General features: G+C 38.0%; 1 protein-coding gene across 8 annotated transcripts in view; it reads right to left on the reverse strand.

Annotated features, from left to right (window-relative positions):
- The window catches only part of KLHL3 (kelch like family member 3), a 358,874-nt gene that overhangs the window by 312,913 nt on the left and 26,702 nt on the right, over positions 1-19,259 (reverse strand). For 5 of the 8 annotated variants that reach the window (XM_066344549.1, XM_066344554.1, XM_066344553.1 and 2 more), the window contains one exon: positions 17,977-18,090. The exons of the other annotated variants lie outside the window; for them this stretch is intronic. The gene's annotated coding sequence lies outside the window, so the exon portion shown is untranslated. The remainder of the gene's footprint in view (positions 1-17,976; positions 18,091-19,259) is intronic. 8 annotated transcript variants of the gene reach the window in all.

The raw sequence follows: 19,259 nt of genomic DNA on the forward strand, positions 1-19,259 counted from the left end.
TGAGAGTGACCTATACCTCTAGACAAAGGGATCACAAACCCCTCCTTACCCACCCCAACCAGTATGTGATTTTGTCTTTAAAAGCAGGCTCAGAACTGTATTGGGGCTTACACGATTTGGGATTGTGCCCCATGTAGCTAGTCGGCTAATAAACTCCTCTTCTGAAATTTTCCTGTAACTTGGATGTTTTTGTGGAACTCAGTAGTCACTTTACAACAATGGTTATAAGGACACTCAACAGCATGAAAAAGAACACGGAAACCATAAAAAAGGACCAGTTAGATATGAAGAAATAAAGAATACAATAGAAGGAATAAACTGTAGGTTGAATGAAGCAGAGGATCAAATTGGCGATTTGGAAGACATAATACAAAAAAATCACCCAATAACTGCAACAAAAAGAAAAAAGAATTTTAAAAAATGAGAACAGCTTAAGGAATTTTAAGAGAACATGTAGCATAACTGTTACCATAAAGGGGACCTGGCCATTCAGGTCTGCCTAGGGCCAGCTGGTAGTGTGTGGGTTCTTGACTTAGTGCAGGAAAAATTTCACAACACAAGTCCAGGTGACTCTGAAAGTTCATTAAACCTAGGGACAGTGAAACAAGGAAGGGCCTAAACTAGAAGAAACCTTATGGGAATGAGCCTACACTAGAAAATCAGGGAAATAGGGGGCCTTGGAGACAGGGATTGCTGGGTGGATCCTAGTCAGGGAACATGGAGGAGTTTGTCTTACTATCTTCCCTCCTCTCACTTAAAAAAAAACACATAGGGTAGCTAAATGAATAAGAAAACAAAACATATATATATATGCTGTCTACATACACCCACCTCAGAATGAAAGATACACATAGACTAAAAGTAAACAGATGGAAAAAGATATTCTATGGAAATGGAAGTGGAAAAAGAAGCTGTGGTAGCAAAACTTTTATCTGAAAAATAGATTTTAAAACAAAGGCTATAGTACGAGACAAAGAAGGACACTACACAATAATATACAGAGCAATCCAACAGAAGTTCTAACCCTTGTAAACATTTATGCACCTAATATAAAAGCATCTAAATATGGAAAGCTAATCCTGATGGATATAAAGAGAGAGATCAACAGAAATACAGTCATAGTAGAGGATTTTAATACCCTATTAACATCGATGAATAGATCTTCCATACAGAAAATGAACAAGGAAACGGCAGCCATAGATTTGATTGATATCTTCAGTGCATGTCACCCAAAGCAGTAGAATATACATTCTTTCAAGTGCACATGGAACATTATCTAAAATAGACCACATGTAAGGACATAAAACAAGTCTCAATAAATTTAAAAAGACTGAAATCATATCAAGCATCTTCTCTTACCATAATGGTATGAAACTAGCAATCAATCACAAGAAAAAAAACTGAAAAACACACAAAGATATGGAGGCTAAATAACATGTTACTAAACAATGACTAGAATAATAATAAGATCAAAAAAGAAATCGAATGATACCTTAAAACAAAGGTAAATGAGAACACAAAAACCCAAAATATATGGGACACAGCAAAAGCAGTCCTAAAAGGGGAATTCATAGCACTATAGATCTATCTCAAGAATAAAGAAAAATCTCAAATAAACAATTTAACTTTACACTTAAAGGAACTTGAAAAAAGAACAAAGCCCAAAGGGAGTAAAAGGAAGGAAGTTGTGGACAAATCCTGCCGGGGGTGAGGATGATGGAGACGCAAAGACCCGACTCCAGGGACCAGGTTCAGTGATGCAGATCCATTTTATTCAGGAAGTAAGCTAGGTTATATATGTGGGTTCAGCCTATAGCGTGTTACAATGTGTCCTTCATAGCCAATGGCTGAGAAGATTAGGGAGCTAAGTCACTTCCTTATAATGGGCGAGCATCCTTCCTGGGTATGCCCAGGAGGCTTCTGGGAGCTGGAGTATTCTCATAGCATTGCATCAGCCGCAGCTGCTAGGAATGTGCTCTGCGCTCCACCCACAGAAGTAATAAAGATTACTGCAGAATAAACAAAATAGAGTCTGACACAATAATATTAAAAAAACAAGAAAACGAAAAGCTGGTTCCTTGAAAAGATAAACAAGATTGACAAATCCTTAAACAGACTCATCTAAAAAAAAAAAGACAATGGGGTAAAGACAGTTTATTCAACAAATGGTGTTGGGAAAACTGGACAGAATTTTATGTGCCAAAAAATGAAAATAGGACGTCAGAGAAATGGTACCGTGAGGAGTGCTCCCAATACCTCTCCCTGAAACTTCAACAAATTTAACGACTAGAGATAGAAAAACAATCTCAGGAGCATCTAAAATATACATACATCAAACAAAAGTACTATTGGGCCAAAAGGTAGCTGAATATATAATCCAATCTGAAGAAAATAAGACGGAGAACGGAGTATTCCACTTTCCTCACTGACCTGAGCAAGGGCTGCTTTCACTTGGAACTGAGAGAAAGCGAGGGCTGGGGGCACAGAAAAAGTTGGGCTAGGGCAGAAACGTTCAAGCTGAGGAGAGAGTGTGCCCGCGGCTCAGCCAACGCAGAGCTAACGCCAGCGGCAGACCCTGGCAGAGGTGGGCGAACAGTTGCCTTGTTTACTCCTAGTATCCCGGTCAGCAAGCTAAGGCAGTGTGTGAGTGGATCCACATGGCACTTAGGGCGTGGGTGCTTGCAGTCCCAGATGGAGGGACTGGGTCGGAGACTGTCAGTAGTGACCCTCTGTGTGGACTGTGACCAGAGTTTCTGAATAATCCCAGCTTCCCAAACAGCGCACAGGAAGTGCACAAAAGCCAGCTTCCCTATACCCGCACCTGTCTGGGCACAGTGCCTCCACCAGCCATACAGGCTAACAAAGCACACTGCTGGGGAAGAGAACTGCGGAAGTGGTGGGGGGAAGGGCTCACAGGCAGATTGCAGATAGCCTCTGGAGAGCAAACCTGCAGAGTGCTGAGGCATACTAGACATGCCCGGAGGCTCAAAGAAAGACACCTGAAAGGCTATCGGCTCCCAGCCCTGTCTAATTACGCTGGCGGCTCTGGCTGGCAAAGCCTTACCCAGAACCCTGCATTGTGTAGGGATAGAGGGGGGATTTGGCAGCTCTTAGAGCCTCTTGCTCTCGAGGCAGTGGCTGGGGCAACTACACAGCTGGGTCCCCAAGCTGCTGATTCAGGAAGGAGAGATTTGGGGAGAGGCTCCGGGAAAACGAACTCTCACATTGTCGGAGCCTGCAAACGCTAACAAGCCCCGCCTACCAACAGGACTGAGGCCTAGTTTATGTCATCACCATAGCGACACAACAGCAAATCTTTGTCTAAGAGTGCACAGGGGCAGAACCTGAGGTATAGTGCCACCAGCCAAAAAGAGAGAGAAGAAAGAAAAAGGAAGACGATAACTTCTCAAAACCAGGAAATATCCAGTCTTTATAACTTTTCTATTTTTTTTTCTTGTATTTTTTCTTTTTCTTTTTCCTTTCACCTTGGTCATTTTATCCTCTTTCTGTTTTATTCTTTTCTTTTCATTTTGAACAGTATTACCCATAGGTGTTACATTTGCCATTCTTTTTTTTTCTATGAGTGTTACATTCCAAAAAACTTAACTCAATATTTTTCTCTCTCTCTTTTTGTTTCTTCTTTTCTCTCTCACTTTTTCTCTCATTCGATCTCACTGACAAATTATTTTATTCTGAATTCAAATTTTTTGTGGCATTTTGTGTGCTTTTTACTTCACTTTTTATCTCTTAGCATTTCTCCCAATTCTGGCTCTCTCCATTCTATAGTTTTTGTGCCACTTAATACAATAGAATTTTCATTTTTCACTATATTCTTTTTCTTTTTCTCTTTTTTTTCTTTTCTCTTATACTATTTCTCTCATTCAACCATCATTTACAAACAAATTATTTTATTCCTGATCCAAATTTTTTCCTTGTGGCATTTTGTGGGTTCTTGCCTCATTTTTTGCCTCTGTATCACTCCCCCCAACCCAGGCCCTCCATTCTATGTATTTTTGTTCCACTTAGCAGAATAGAGTTTTCAGTTTTTCACTGCATTTTCTCAAAAAAAATTTTTTATCAACTCTTATTAGTGTTATTAACAATACCACTCTCAAATGCCATTAAAGAAAAAGAAATAGAATATTATGGATACAAAAGACAGTGATGTAGCTCAGATAGATGAGGAAAATCTATAGAAAACAATTTCAAAAGCTTAAAAACCTTGTAGTTAAATGACAGAGAATTTAAAATTGAAGTCCTAAAAATACTCAGGGATATACAAGAAAGCACAAATAGGCAATTTAGGGAGCTCAAAAAACAACTCAATGACCAGAAAGAATACTTCACTAAAGAAATTGAAACAATGAAAATAAATCAAACAGAATTGAAAAACTCAATTCATGAACTGAAAAACAAGGTAACAAGCATAGCCAATAGAACAGGCCACACAGAGGAGAGGATTAGTGACATAGAAGACAGGCAACTAGAGGTACTACAGAGAGGAGAGAGACTCACGAATTAAATAAAATGAGATAGCCCTACAGGAATTGTCTGACTCCATCAGAAAGAACAACATAAGAATAATGGGTATATCAGAAGGAGAAGACAGAGAAAATGGAATGGAGGACATATTCAAACAAATAATAGATGAGAACTTCCCAAGCCTGTGAAAAGAACTAAAGCCTCAAATTCAAGAAGCAAACAAAACTCTGAGTTATCTTAACCACAACAAACCTACTCCAAGGCATATCATAATGAAATTGGCACAAACCAATGACAAAGAAAAAATTCTCAAGGCAGCCAGCGAAAAGAAGAATACAACATATAAAGGAAGGCCCATTAGATTATCAACAGATTTCTCAGCAGAAACTCTACAAGCTAGAAGAGAGTGGGCCCCAATTATTTAAAGTTTTGAAAGAGAGGAACTTCCAGCCAAGAATACTATACCCATCAAAGTTATCCTTGAAATATGAAGGAGAAATAAAAACATTCACAGATACAGAAAAGATGAGGGAATTTATCACCAGAAAACCCCCACTTCAGGAAATACTAAAGGGAGTTTTCCAATGTGATACAAAGAACAAAACAAAACAAAACTACAAGTAAAAGCTCCATCAAGATCGCAATAAAAACAAGATTAATCTGTGACAAAGAAACAAAAAAGGGGAGAGGACAAAGCTTAACAGTAGCAAAGGAGGATGGAGTGCAGAAGCACTCATGAGATAATGTACTACAATGAACATGATATGTATGCTTTCCATTACTTAATGGTAACCGCCCCTGAAAAAACTAACACAGAAGTACATGGCTTGAAAAAAGAAGTAACAGAGAAAAGAAGTATAGATTACAACCAAACAAAAACAAATGACAGAAAAATAAAAGAGAAAAACCAAACAAGATACAATACTATCAGAAAGCAATATATAAAATGGCAATAGGAAACCCTCAAATGTCAATAATTACATTAAACATAAATGGATTGAGCTCACCAATAAAAAGACACAGAGTAGCAGAATGGACTAAAAAAGAAAATCCAACTCTATGCTGCCTACAAGAAACACATCTAAGATACAAGGATAAAAACAAATTTGAAGTGAAAGGTTGGAAAACCAATACTCCAAGCAAATAATATCCAAAAAAAAGCAGGTGTAGCCATACTCATATCTAACAATGCTGACTACAAGACAGCAAAGGTAATCAGAGACAAATACGGTCATTTCATAATGGTAAAGGGGACACTGAATCAAGAAAACATAACACTTCTTAATATATATGCACCAAACCAAGGAGCACCAAAATATAAAAGACAGCTACTGACTAACCTAAAGACAAAAATACAATCATACTTGGAGACCTCAATACACCGCTGACGGCTATAGATCGGTCATCCAAACAGAAAATCAATAAAGAAATATTGGCCTTAAATGAAACACTAGAACAATTGAATATGATAGACATATACAGGACATTTCATCCCAAATGCCAGAGCATACATTTTTCTCTAGTGTACATGGAACATTCTCAAGAATTGACCATATGTTGGGCCACAAAAATAACATCAAGAAATTCAGAAAGATTGAAATTATAACAAGAATACTTTCTGATCATAAAGCCTTGAAACTAGAATTCAGCTGCAAAAAAGAGGAAAAAAACCCCACAAAAATGTGGAAACTAAACAACATACTTTTAAAAAATGAGTGGGTCAAAGAAGAAATAAGCACCAAGATCAAGAGATACATAGAGGCAAACAAAAATAACAATACAACATATCAGAATCTTTGGGATGCAGCAAAAGCAGTAATAAGAGGGAAGTTCATATCACTACAGGCCTATATGAACAAACAAGAGAGAGCCCAATTAAACCACTTAACTTCATATCTTTTTTTTTTTTTTTTTTTGTATTTTTCTGAAGCTGGAAACGGGGAGGCAGTCAGACAGACTCCTCCATGTGCCCGAACGGGATCCACCCAGCACGCCCACCAGGGGGCAATGCTCTGCCCATCCGGGGCGTCACTCTGTTGTGACCAGAGCCACTCTAGAGCCTGGGGCAGAGGCCAGGGAGCCATCCCCAGCGCCTGGGCCATCTTTGCTCCAATGGAGCCTTGGCTGCAGGAGGGGAAGAGAGAGACAGAGAGGAAGGAGAGGGGGAGGGGTGGAGAAGCAGATGGGGTGCCTCTCCTGTGTGCCGTGGCCGGGAATCAAACCCGGGACTTCTGTACGCCAGGCCAACGCTCTACTACTGAGCCAACCGGCCAGGGCCTTAACTTCACATCTTAAGGAACTAGAAAAAGAAGAATAAAGACAACCCAAAACCAGCAGAAGAAAGGAAATAATAAAAATCAGAGCAGAAATAAATGAAAAAGAAAACAGAAAAATTATAGAAAAAAATTAATAAAACAAGGAGCCAGTTCTTTGAAAAGATCAACAAAATTGACAAACCCTTGGCAAGACTCACCAAGGAAAAAAGAGAAACAAAATAAAATCAAACAAAATCCAAATGAAAGAGGAGAAATCATCATAGATATCATACATATACAAAGAATTATTGTAGAATACTATGAAAAACTATATGCCACCAAATTTAACAATCTAGAAGAAATGGATAAATTCCTAGAACAATACAATCTTCCTAGACTGAGTCATGAAGATGCAGAAAGCCTAACAGACCAATTAGCAGGGAGGCAATAGAAACAACTATTAAAAACCTCCCAAAAATAAAAGTCCAGGCCCAGACGGCTATACTAGTGAATTCTATCAAACATTCAAAAAGACTTGGTTCCTATTCTACTCAAAGTCTTCCAAAAAATTGAAGAAGAAGCAATACTGCCAAACACATTTTATGAGGCCAACATAACCCTCATACCGAAACCTGGCAAAGACGGCACAAAAAAAGAAAACTACAGACCAATGTCTCTAATAAATGCAGATGCTAAAATACTAAACAAAATACTAGCAAATTGAATACAACAACATATTAAAAAAATAATTCATCATGATTAAGTGCGATTCATCCCAGAATCACAAGGATGGTTCAACATACGTAAAACAGTTAACGTAATACACCATATCAACAAAACAAAGAACAAAAACCATATGATCTTATCAATAGATGCAGAAAAGGCATTCAGTAAAATACAACATCATTTTATGTTTAAAACACTTAACAAAATGGGTATAGAAGGAAAATATCTCAACATAATAAAGGCCATCTATGATAAACCATCAGCTAACATCATATTAAATGGCATAAAACTGAGGATTTTTCCCCTAAAATCAGGAGCAAGACAAGGTTGTCCACTCTCTCCACTCTTATTCAACATAGTGCTGGAAGTTCTAGCCAGAGCAATCAGACAAGAGAAAGAAATAAAAGGCATTCATACTGGGAAAGAAGAAGTAATGGTTTCACTTTTTGCAGATGATATGATCCTGTACATTGAAAACCTCAAAGACTCCACAAAAGGACTACTAGAAAAAATAAAACAATACAGTAAGGTCGCGGGATATAAAATTAATATACAAAAGTCCACTGCCTTCCTATATACCAACAATGAAACATCAGAAAACAAGCTCAAAAAAAAAAATCCCCTTCATGCTTGCAACAAAAAAAAAAAAAAATACCTAGAAATAAACATAACAAAGAATGTAAAGGACCTATATAATGAAAACTATAAAGCATTGTTAAGGGAAATTGAAAAAGATATAATGAAATGGAAAAATATTCCTTGTTCTTGGATAGGAAGAATAAATATAGTCAAAATGACTATATTACCCAAAGCGATATACAAATTTAATGCAATTCCTATCAAAATTCCAATGTCACTTTTTAAAAGAAATGGAACAAAAAATCATCAGGTTTATATGGAATAGCCATATAAACCATATAGCCATATAAATCATCAGGTTTATATGGAACCCCCGAATAGCCAGAGCAATCCTAAGGAAAAAGAACGACGGTGGGGGCATTACAATACCTGACTTCAAATTATATTATAGAGCCACAATAATCAAAACAGCATGGTATTGGCAGAAAAATAGACAATCAGACCAGTGGAACAGAATAGAAATCCCAGAAATAAAACCACATGTATATGGTCAAATAATTTTCGATAAAGGGGCCAACAACACACAATGGAGAAAAGAAAGCCTCTTCAAAAAGTGGTGCTGGGAAAACTGGAAAGCCACATGCAAAAGAATGAAACTCGACTACAGCTTGTCCCCTTGTACTAAAATTAATTCAAAATGGATCAAAGACCTAAATATAAGACCTGAAACAATAAATTACATAGAAGAAAACATAGGTACTAAACTCATGGACCTTGGTTACAAAAAGCACTTTATGAATTTGACTCCAAAAGCAAGGGAAGTGAAAGCAAAGATAAATAATGAATGGGACTACATCAGACTAAGAAGCTTTTGCACAGCAAAAGAAACTGACAACAATGGGAGATGATATTTTCAAACAACAACATAGATAAGGGCCTAATATCCAAAATATACAAAGAACTCATAAAACTCAACAACAAACAAGCAAACAATCCAATAAAAAAATGGGAAGAGGACATGAACAGACACTTCTCACAGGAAGAAATACAAATGGCCAACAGATATATGAAAAGATGCTCATCTTCATTAGTTATTAGAGAAATGCAAATCAAAACTACCATGAGATACCACCTCACACCTGTTACATTAGCTATTATGAACAAGACAGGTAACAACAAGTGTTGGAGAGGCTGTGGAGAAAAAGGAACCCTAATCCACTGTTGGTGGGAAGGTAAATTAGTACAACCATTATGGAAGAAAGTATGGTGATTCCTCAAAAAACTAAAAATAGAACTACCATGTGACCCAGCAATCCCTCTACTGGGAATATACCCCCATAACTCAAAAACATTGGTACGTAAAGACACATGCAGCTCCATGTTCATTGCAGCATTGTTCACAGTGGCCAAGACATGGAAACAACCAAAAAGCCCTTCAATAGATGATTGGATAAAGAAGATATGGTGCATATATACTATGGAATACTACTCAGCCATAAGAAATGATGACATCGGATCATTTACAACAACATGGATGGATCTTGATAACATTATACTGAGTGAAATAAGTAAATCAGAAAAAACTAAGAACTATATGATTCCATACATAGGTGGGACATAAAAATGAGGCTCAGGGACATGGACAAGAGTGTGGTGGTTACCAGGAGTGGGGAGGGGAAGGGAGGTGGTGGGGGGAAAGAAGGGGCACAAAGAAAACCAGATAGAAGGTGATGGAAGACTATATGACTTTGGGTGATGGGAATGCAACATAATCAAAGTCAAAATAACCTGGAAATGTTTTCTCTCAACATATGTACCCTGATTGATTAATGTCACCTCATTAATGAAACTAGACCACCTTCTTACACCATACACAGGAATAAACTCAAAATGGATTAAAGACTTAAATGTTATATTTGAAACATAAAAATAAGAAAGTAGACATAAAATCTCAGACATTTCTCCTAGCAATATTGTTTTCTAATATACCTCCTCAGGCAAGGAAACAAAAGAAAAAATTTAAAAATGGGACTAAATCAAACTGAAAAGTTTTTGCACAGCAAAGAAAACCATCAACAAAATGAAAAGACAACCCACTGAATGGGAGAACATATTTGCCAATACATCTGATAAGGGGTTAATATCCAAAATTAATACAGAATTTATACAACTCAACACCAAAAATACAAATAATCCAATTAAAAAATGGACAAAGGATCTGAATGGACACTTTCCTAATAACATACAGACGGCCAATAGACATGAAAAAATGCTCAATGTCACTAATCATTAGAGAAATGCAAATTAAAATCACAATGAGATAGCACCTCGTAACAGTCAACAGGGCTATCATCAATAAATCAACAAATAACAAGTGCGGACAGGGTCATAGAGAAAAGGGAACCCTTGTGCACTGTTGGTGGGACTGCAGACTGGTGCAACCACTGTGGAAAACGGTATGGAGTTACCTCAAAAAATTCAAAATCGCCTGACCTTTGGTGGCACAGTGGATCGAGTGTTGACCTGGAATGTTGAAATCACCAGTTCAAAGCCCCAGGCTTGCCTAGTCCAAGGCACATGTAAGAAGCAACTATGAGTTGAAGCTCCCCACTCCCCACCCTTTCTCTCTCTCTCCTCTAAAATCAATAAATAACATCTTTTTTAAAGAAAATTTAAAATGGGCCATGGGCACTTGGCTCAGCAGTTGAGTGGCAGCCCGGCATGTGGAAGTCCTGGGTTTGATTCCCAGTCAAGGCACACAGGAGAAGCAACCATCTGCTTCTCCCCACTCTCCCCAATCTATTTCTCTCTCTCTCTCTCTCTCTCTCTCTCTCTCTCTCTCTCTCTTCTCCTCCTGCACTCATGGCTCAACTGATTTGAACACATTGGTCCCAGGTGCTGAAGATGGCTCCACAGCCTCACCTCCGGCACTAAAATAGCTCGGTTGCTAAGCAGCATAGCAACAACCCAGATGGGCAGAGCATTGCCTGGTAGGGACTTGCAGGGTGAATCCTGGTCAAGGCGCATGCAGGAGTCTGTCTATGCCTCCCTGTCTCTCACTTAGTTTAAAAAAAAAATAAGAAAGAAAATTAAAAATGTAACTGCTTTATGACTCAGCAATTCCACTTCCGGGAACTTATCTGAAGAAACATAAAACATTAATTCGAAAGAATGTTCATTGCAGTGGTATCTGTAATAGCCATGATTTGGAAGAAGCCCAAGTGCGCATCAGCAGATAAGTAGACAGAAAAGCTGTGGTACATTTACACAGTGGAATACTACTCAGCCATAAAAACAAAAGGAAATCTTACCTTTTGTGACAGCATGAATGGACTTGGACAGCATTATGCTAAGTAAAATAAGCCAGTCAGCAAAAGACAAGTACTATATGATTTCACTCATATGTAAAATCAAATGAACTAAAAAACAAAATAGAGACTCATAGACAGAGACCATGCTGGCAGCTGTTGTAGGGGACTGGAAGGGGTGGAGGGATTGAGTAAAAATAAAAAAGAAAATAACCTCACTTACATAGACAACAGTGTGGTGACTGTCAGGGTGAGTGTGGGGGTTGGGAGATGTGGAGGAGGGGATGGGGGGATAAATGATAATGGATAGAGTGGTGAACACACAATACAGTGTACAGGTGATGTACTACAGAATTGTGCACCTGAAGCCTGTAAAATTTTGTTAACCAGTGTCACACCCAATAAATGTATTAAAAAAGTGTTTTTGAGTTTTGGCGAAGTTTTCATTCAGTAGAAAAATGATCCAAGTCAAATAAATACAGCCAGCACTTCAAGGTTTGATTCTATCCTGTTTAGAAAGTCTGTAAGTACAAACTCAATGTTCAATTTTGGATATAAAAGTAATCTGTGAATGTCTGTTATCCCTTTAGCACACATACACTCACAGAACTGAACCTATCTTCTGAACTACCAAGGAATAACTCTATCTGTTCTCTGAAAATGAAAAAACCACCAATTAACTTTTTTAAAAATAAAAAGTAGGTCCAGTTCACAGACTAATTTTAATAATTAATTTTAATAGTATTTATTATAAAATATACATAGAAAGGACAATATATAACATATAGGGACTGTTTAGTAATATAACATATAGGGACTGTTTAACAAATAATAAAATGTACACTCCGCAGCCACTACCCACCTTAGGAAATGAAACATGTATTAGTAAATCTTTTACATCACCAAAATTTTAATCTAACGTAAATTAAGGTTATAAGACCTCAGAATGATAAAGGAGTTTATAAGACTGAAAAAAGCCACGACATATCACAGGACTACATATTGAGAATAGAAGGAAAGTGTAGCTAAATCTAGTCCTAATGATGATATCAAACACTATATGTAAAAGACTTTAAGTGGTAACTAATTCTTTTTTTAATTGAAGCACTGTAGTATAAAGTGAATTTATAGCCTAGATTTTCTGAAATAGTTACAGTTTCAAACCTTCTATTTCCATAATAGTGGCTTTTTCTAAATTATAATATTTTGTTATTCAGGCCAGTCTGTATCTTCCTATCTACCTCTTCTATCTGAAAATAACAAAAGTTCTCTGTGGGGTCATGTGATCTAAATGTTGGGTTGGGTAAATAAACCATCTTACATATAGCAAAAACAAACATATCTGGCTATAAATATAGGAGATCCTAACTCTAATCTCTGTTGAATTATTGGATGTAAACTGAGCTATATCTAGATTTTCAAGTAGCTAACACAGAAGGATATACAACCAATATTAAGGTTCTCAATATCTCTGAGAAAAAACTAAACTAGTTGTACAGGAGAGCCCAATTATTCATGAGAATGAGATATATCTTTCTACTAAATCCTGATAGAGATAATGCACACATTAACAACATTCTTCCTTATAGTAAACACAGCAATTTGTTTGATTTTATATTTATTTATTTATTTTACAGAAACAGAGCAAGAGTCAGAGAGAGGGACAGATAGGGACAGACAGGAAGGGAGAGAGATGAGAAGCATCAAAGTATCAGTTCTTCATTGCAGCTCCTTAGTTCATGGATTGCTTTCTCATATGTGCCTTGACCAGGGGGATACAGCAGAGCAAGTGACCCCTTGCTCAAGCTGGTGAGCCTTCACTCAAGCTGAGTGAGCCCGCGTTCATGCTGGCAATCTCAGGGTTTCGAACCTGAGTCCTCCATGTCCAGTCCGACGCTCTATCTACTGCATCACCACCTGGTCAGGTTGTTTGATTAGATTTCTTCTTATAAAAAATATTGTGAAGACCTCAGACCAAAAGACAAATTCACAGACACTAACATATGCCCTCTGAAATGATGTTTTTGGGAAATAACTCAGTATCTCTTCTGGGTGCAAGTGCTATAGTTTTGTAAAGGTAAAACAGATTTTTTAAACTGAGAATATTAAAGTAGTTCCATCTGAGTCAAGAAAGTGGATGTTCTGGATTGACCTGACATCTGCAACTAACCAATATGCTGGTCCTAGTGTGAATACAATCAGTTGAACTAAATTTTATTAAATGCTAGTGAATGGAGACAGAATTCCTTTTATCTCTTTCTTGTAAGTACCTAGGGAATAAAACATTTCTCTCTGGTATTGTGTTTGAAATATGCTACAGAAATGTCAGAGTAAAAGTGCAAAAGGTACATATGAATGTGTATTTGTTGCATATAAATATATGGGGAAATTCCACTTTAAAAAAAAATACACTGCCTGGGCCAGATACCTCAGATGAATAGAACATCATCCTGAAGCGCAGACGTTGCCAGTTCGATCCCCAGTCAGGGCACATACAGGAACAGATCAATGTTCCTGTCACTCCTTCCCTTTCTCCCTTCCTTTCTCTCTAAAATCAATATAACAAACATTAAAAAAATAATAATACACCAAAAAAATCCCAAACTTTGAAGTTCTTATTTGCTTTATAAGTTATCCCTTGTGCATAATTTAAGTGTTTTGTAACAGCCCACTGACTACTAGACTAAGACAAAGGAAGTTTCAAGTGAAATTATTAGGAGATATAATCCCCTAATAATTGGTCAAAAAGAAAAAAAGCTGAAATTATTATGCAAATCGGAAGAAATATAAGGCCTGACCAGATGGTGGCACAGTGGATAGAGAGCATTGCCTTGGGACGCAGAGGACCCAAGTTCAAAACCTCAAGGTCACCAGCTTGAGCGTGGGCTCATCCAGCTTGAGCACAGGGTCACTGGCTTGAGCGTGGGATCACAGACATGACCCCATGGTCACTGGCTTGACCCCAAAGGTCGCTGGCTTGAGCCCAAGGTCACTGCCTAGAGCAAGGGGTCACTGGCTCAACTGCAGTACACCCAGTAAAGGCACATATGAGAAAGCAATCAATGAACAACTAAGGTACCACAACAAAGAATTGATGCTTCTCATCTCTCTCTTCCTGTCTGTCCTTATCTGTTCCTTTCTCTGTCTCTGTCTCTCTCGCTAAAAAAAAAAAGAAAAAGAAAAAGAAGAAAAATAAGGATTATAGGTTAGAAATATGATACATTCAAATGTATACTGTTAGGCATTTCTTTCACACCACCTCTAATCTTTCTTTCACTGGATTGTGTTTGGTTTTGTTTCCTCCACAGGATAAAGAAGAAAATCACTCGTGTTTCTCTGAGTATCAGTTCCCAGGTTAATGAAACCTCCAGTATCAGATCAAGTTATTCTACCTTAATTCAACCATTGTGTATTGATCTCTAGAGGGTAGGTTTGGTTTTAAAAGCCTTCTGAGGGGTCCTGGTAATGGAGACACAGGCCCAGAGGAGAAGTTGCAAAAAGTAATAGACATGAGGAGAGCCTCAAGCTACCTAACCTCAGTAAAGACAACAAAGAAATCTCCATGGGTCTCAGAAATAACTCCATGGTAGTTCTGTGGGTTGATCATTTGTCTGTGTGCCAGACCAAAAAGGACAGTTGGTTTCTAGGAGCTCAGTCCCATAAAAAGTATTCCAACTATCTAAGGAATGAATTCCCTATTTAAAAATGGGAGTGGAGGGAGATGCTTTTTCAAAAACCTAAAAGATATAAGAGCAACTGTATGAAGGAGGGAAAAAAACCTAGTCAGTAAAATTTAAAACCTTTAATATATAGTCTCTAAATAATTGCCAATACTCATTTTTCAAATGCAGTTGCCCAGTGTTCTATTTTACCATCTCAGCTGATGGAATGCTGGAGGGAAAAGAAAAAAAAAAAGACAGCATTCAAAGCAGACATCTAAATTAGGGGCATCATCCTTTTCGAAAAGGAAACTTAGGGTGTGACTGTAGCAGCTAAAACTAATCCAGTTTGTTCCTGGCTACCATGCAACTATGTTTCAGAGCTTTGACAATATGGATAATAGTGTCTCTTCTATTTCTCGAATCAGATGCAGAGTCCCTGCAGCAGCCTGTCAGGATCCACTTGTGTTGTGGTCCATGTTTAACTAGGTAACCGATTCATACTTCATGACAGAGTCTGGATTTTACAGATAAATTGTAGGCTTTATCAAAGGGATAAAAAGGAGCAAAGGGGAAACCAGAAAGGACCTCAGAGATTATTATTTTATATATTATAAGAAAACTGAGTTCCAGAAAGAGAGAAATGTCACAGAGCGATTCATGGTTTATCCAATGCTCTTCAGACTTTTGCTCCTCATCAATCCTCCACCTCTGGAAGGCAACCCTCAGACTGTCCTCTCCAAGTAAACTCTGCTCTGCCTTGACTTCAAGGCTTATCAGGTTTTCCTAACAAGCTATAAGATGACTTTATGAAGAAGTCAATGCACAAGTCAATATCTACTGCCTGCTCTGGTCACAGTCAGGTATCAGGATTGAGAAGACTCCTGTATCACCCACAGGAAACAGCAAAATTTAATTAGCTAGGTCAAAGCAAACTAAGGTTGAAATCCTCTGGGCTCTCTGTCTTCCGGTTTCCAAACCTGACAGAACTGGAACTACTGCCCATTGCTTGCCCAAGGTATGAGAAGCATGGTAAGGAACTTACCTATACCACACACAAGATGAGAGGCATAGGAAACAATGTCATTAAGAGTAAGAAGCACTCCTATCAATTCTGGAAGCTCACTTGCAGCAGATGCTGTCAGGCACATGTGCCAATTATTTCCACAAGTCTTTTCTCCTGCTGCATTCCTTCCTTATGATATGTAGTCCTGGGCTTCAAGCCTCAAGAGCAGGCTGATGGTTATTATGTCTAAACTAGGTCTCACTGACAGGAGGACTTCAGATACTCCCTCTCTGGTCTCAGGACCAAGTCATAATCTGAAATGTAATTCTAGAAGTCTCTGGGGTTGGAAATAGGAGAGAGGGGAAATGAGAACTTAAGAAGGAAATTTACCACAAATGCCACCCACTCATGGATGCACTGTGAGATTAAATTGCTACTGTCAATAAACATTCTTAATATATCAATATAATTCTTCATTCTTTAAAGAAAGTTTTCAGATTATTTGTCAGAAATAAGTCTCAAAATCTCAAGGCAGCCTTAACATATTGCTAACCCTATTTCACAGAGAAAACCTGAGTTCCACAGAGATTAAGCCTCTTCCGAATCCCTATGATCAGCTTCAACCAGATAGTAGCAAAGTTGAGATTTTGGCTCAAGTCCTCTAAGTCATGATTTAGAATCCTTAACAAATTACAATACTGCCAGTGCTACTTGACCAATAATAAAGATTAAATCTGTGATTATATATGTTCTCATACATATTACATATATACATATATATGTACTCATACATAATACAATGAAGTAAGACTTTTAAACTAATCTGTTTTCTATTTTAAAAAGTGGCTCTTGCCTGACCAGTGCTGGCATATTGCGTATGGCATCAACCTGGAATAATGAGGTTGCTGGTTTGAAACCCTGGGTTTGCTTGGTCAAGGCACATACAAGAAGCAACTACTACGAGCTGATGCTTCCTGTTCCTCCCAGCCCTTTCTCTCTCTCCTCTCTCTAAAAATCAATAAATAAAATATTTTAAAAAATTAAAATAGCCTGACTGGTAGTGGCGTAGTAGATAGAGCATCAACATGGGACACTCAGGTCCTAGTTTTAAAACCCCAAGTATAGGAGCATCAACATGATCTCACAGTTGCTGGCTTGAGCAAAGGGTCACTGGCTTAGCTGAACTCCCCCCATCCTGGTCAAGACACATATGAGAAGCAATCAGTAAACAACTAAAATGACAACTATGAGTTGATGTTTTTCATTTCTCTCCCTTCCTGGCTGTCTGTCTCTCACTCATTTGCTAAAAAAATAAATAAAAATTTTAATTTTAATTTTAAAAAGTGATTCTTGAAGAGTGAATGACAACTTCCTCATTAAAACAACTCTATGAAATTAAGATAGGCCCTGGCCGGTTGTTTCAGTGGTAGAGCGTCGGGCCAGCGTGTGGAAGTACTGGTTTCAATTCCCAGTCAGGGCACACAGGAAAAGGGCCCATCTGCTTCTCCACCCCTCCTCCTTCTCTCTCTCTCTCTCTCTCTCTCTCTCTCTCTCTCTCTCTGTCTCCTCTCTCTCTCTCTTTCCCTCCTGCAGCCATGGCTCAAATGATTTGAGCAAGTTGGCCCCAGGTGCTGAGGATGGCTCCATGGCCTCACCTCAGGTGCTAAAATAGCTCGGTTGCTGAACAATGAAGCAGCAGCGCCAGATGGGCACAGCATCACCCAGTAGGAGGTTTTCTGGGTGGATCCCAGTTGGGGTGCATGCGGGAATCTGTCTCTGCCTCCCTGCCTCTCACATAATAAAAAAAAAGAAAGAAAGAAGAAAAAATGAAATTAAGATAAAAATAATTTATATCTGACTGTGAAGCACACTATAAAGCACAAAAGAATGCCCAGCAACTCCCTGTTTTAATTAAGGTATAATCGGTTGTCAAATTATGATGAAAAGGCATGCAAACTTACTGCATTTGGCATCCCAAATCATTGTATATAGTGAAAGTTTCTTCCATTCTGTTAATTCTGTTTGTTCTTTAGCATCTTCAAGATCAGATGCCACAAATTCACTGTACAAATTCACTGGTACAGAGAGAAAAAGCAGATAGCAAACTCAGATGACTTTCAGATTCTGAGGAAAAGTATCATGATAAGATTTTTAATTTCCTTTTTATTCCAATTAACCTTGAATCCTAACTCATGTTTAACATTTTGATATCTAATTTGTTACAAAGATTTCTATTGTTATTTTTAAATTCAAATGATTCTTCAACAGAAACAAGAACCACCAAAAGATTTTGTTTTGATGTAACAATAGTTTTAATAGCCATGAAAGGCTTATTTTCATAAATTAATCTTAACTGTCTTCCCAATGAGTTCTTGACATACAAACAAGAACAAAATGTGACACTAAACATATATTTTTTAAAAGAGCAAAAGAAATAAAAACTGATATATACATTTCTAAATAAATACTCTGTTGTGTAAGTGTCCTACAGAATAATTAATTTAGGGAAGGGTAAAAAACATAATAATATCTTTCATGCTAAACACTAAGTTTATATTTTATAAACAATTTCTCATTTAATTCTCACATCAACATTTTGAGGTATGTGCTATTACCTCCACTTGATAAGAAAAAAACTAACATCAGAAATGCGGAACACCTTCTCCAAAGTCACAAAGTTAGTAAATGCTACAGCCAGGGTTCAAGTCCAAGATAGCTCCTGAGCCGAGTGAAGAAAATAAATTCATATAAATGGTAATTCAGCCTGACCAGGGAGTGGCGCAGTGGATAGAGCATAGGCCTGGTATGCTGAGGACCCAGTTTTGAAACCACGAGGTCACCGGCTTAAGCACAGGCTCACCACCTTGAGCACAGGGTTGCTGGCTTGAGAGTGAGATTATAGACATGACTCCATGGTCGTTGGCTTGAGCCTAAAGGTCTCTAGCTTGAAGCCCAAGGTCACTGGCTTAAAGCCCAAGGTCTCTGGCTTGAGCCCAAGGTCACTGGCTTGAGCAAGGGGTCACTGGCTCAGCTGGAGCCCCCTGGTCAAGGCACATATGAGAAAGCAATCAATGAACAACTAAGGTGCCACATCTATGAGCTGATGCTTCTCATCTCTTTCCCTTCCTGTCTGTCTGTCCCTGTCAGTCTGCCTAACCCCTCTCCCTAGCAAAATAAATAAATAAAAAGGATACATACAGAATTGTCTGTATTGCATTCAGAGAACAAATACATAAATGGAAAG

Source organism: Saccopteryx leptura, chromosome 6, assembly GCF_036850995.1.
Source record: "Saccopteryx leptura isolate mSacLep1 chromosome 6, mSacLep1_pri_phased_curated, whole genome shotgun sequence".
Classification (NCBI taxonomy): Eukaryota; Metazoa; Chordata; class Mammalia; order Chiroptera; family Emballonuridae; genus Saccopteryx; species Saccopteryx leptura.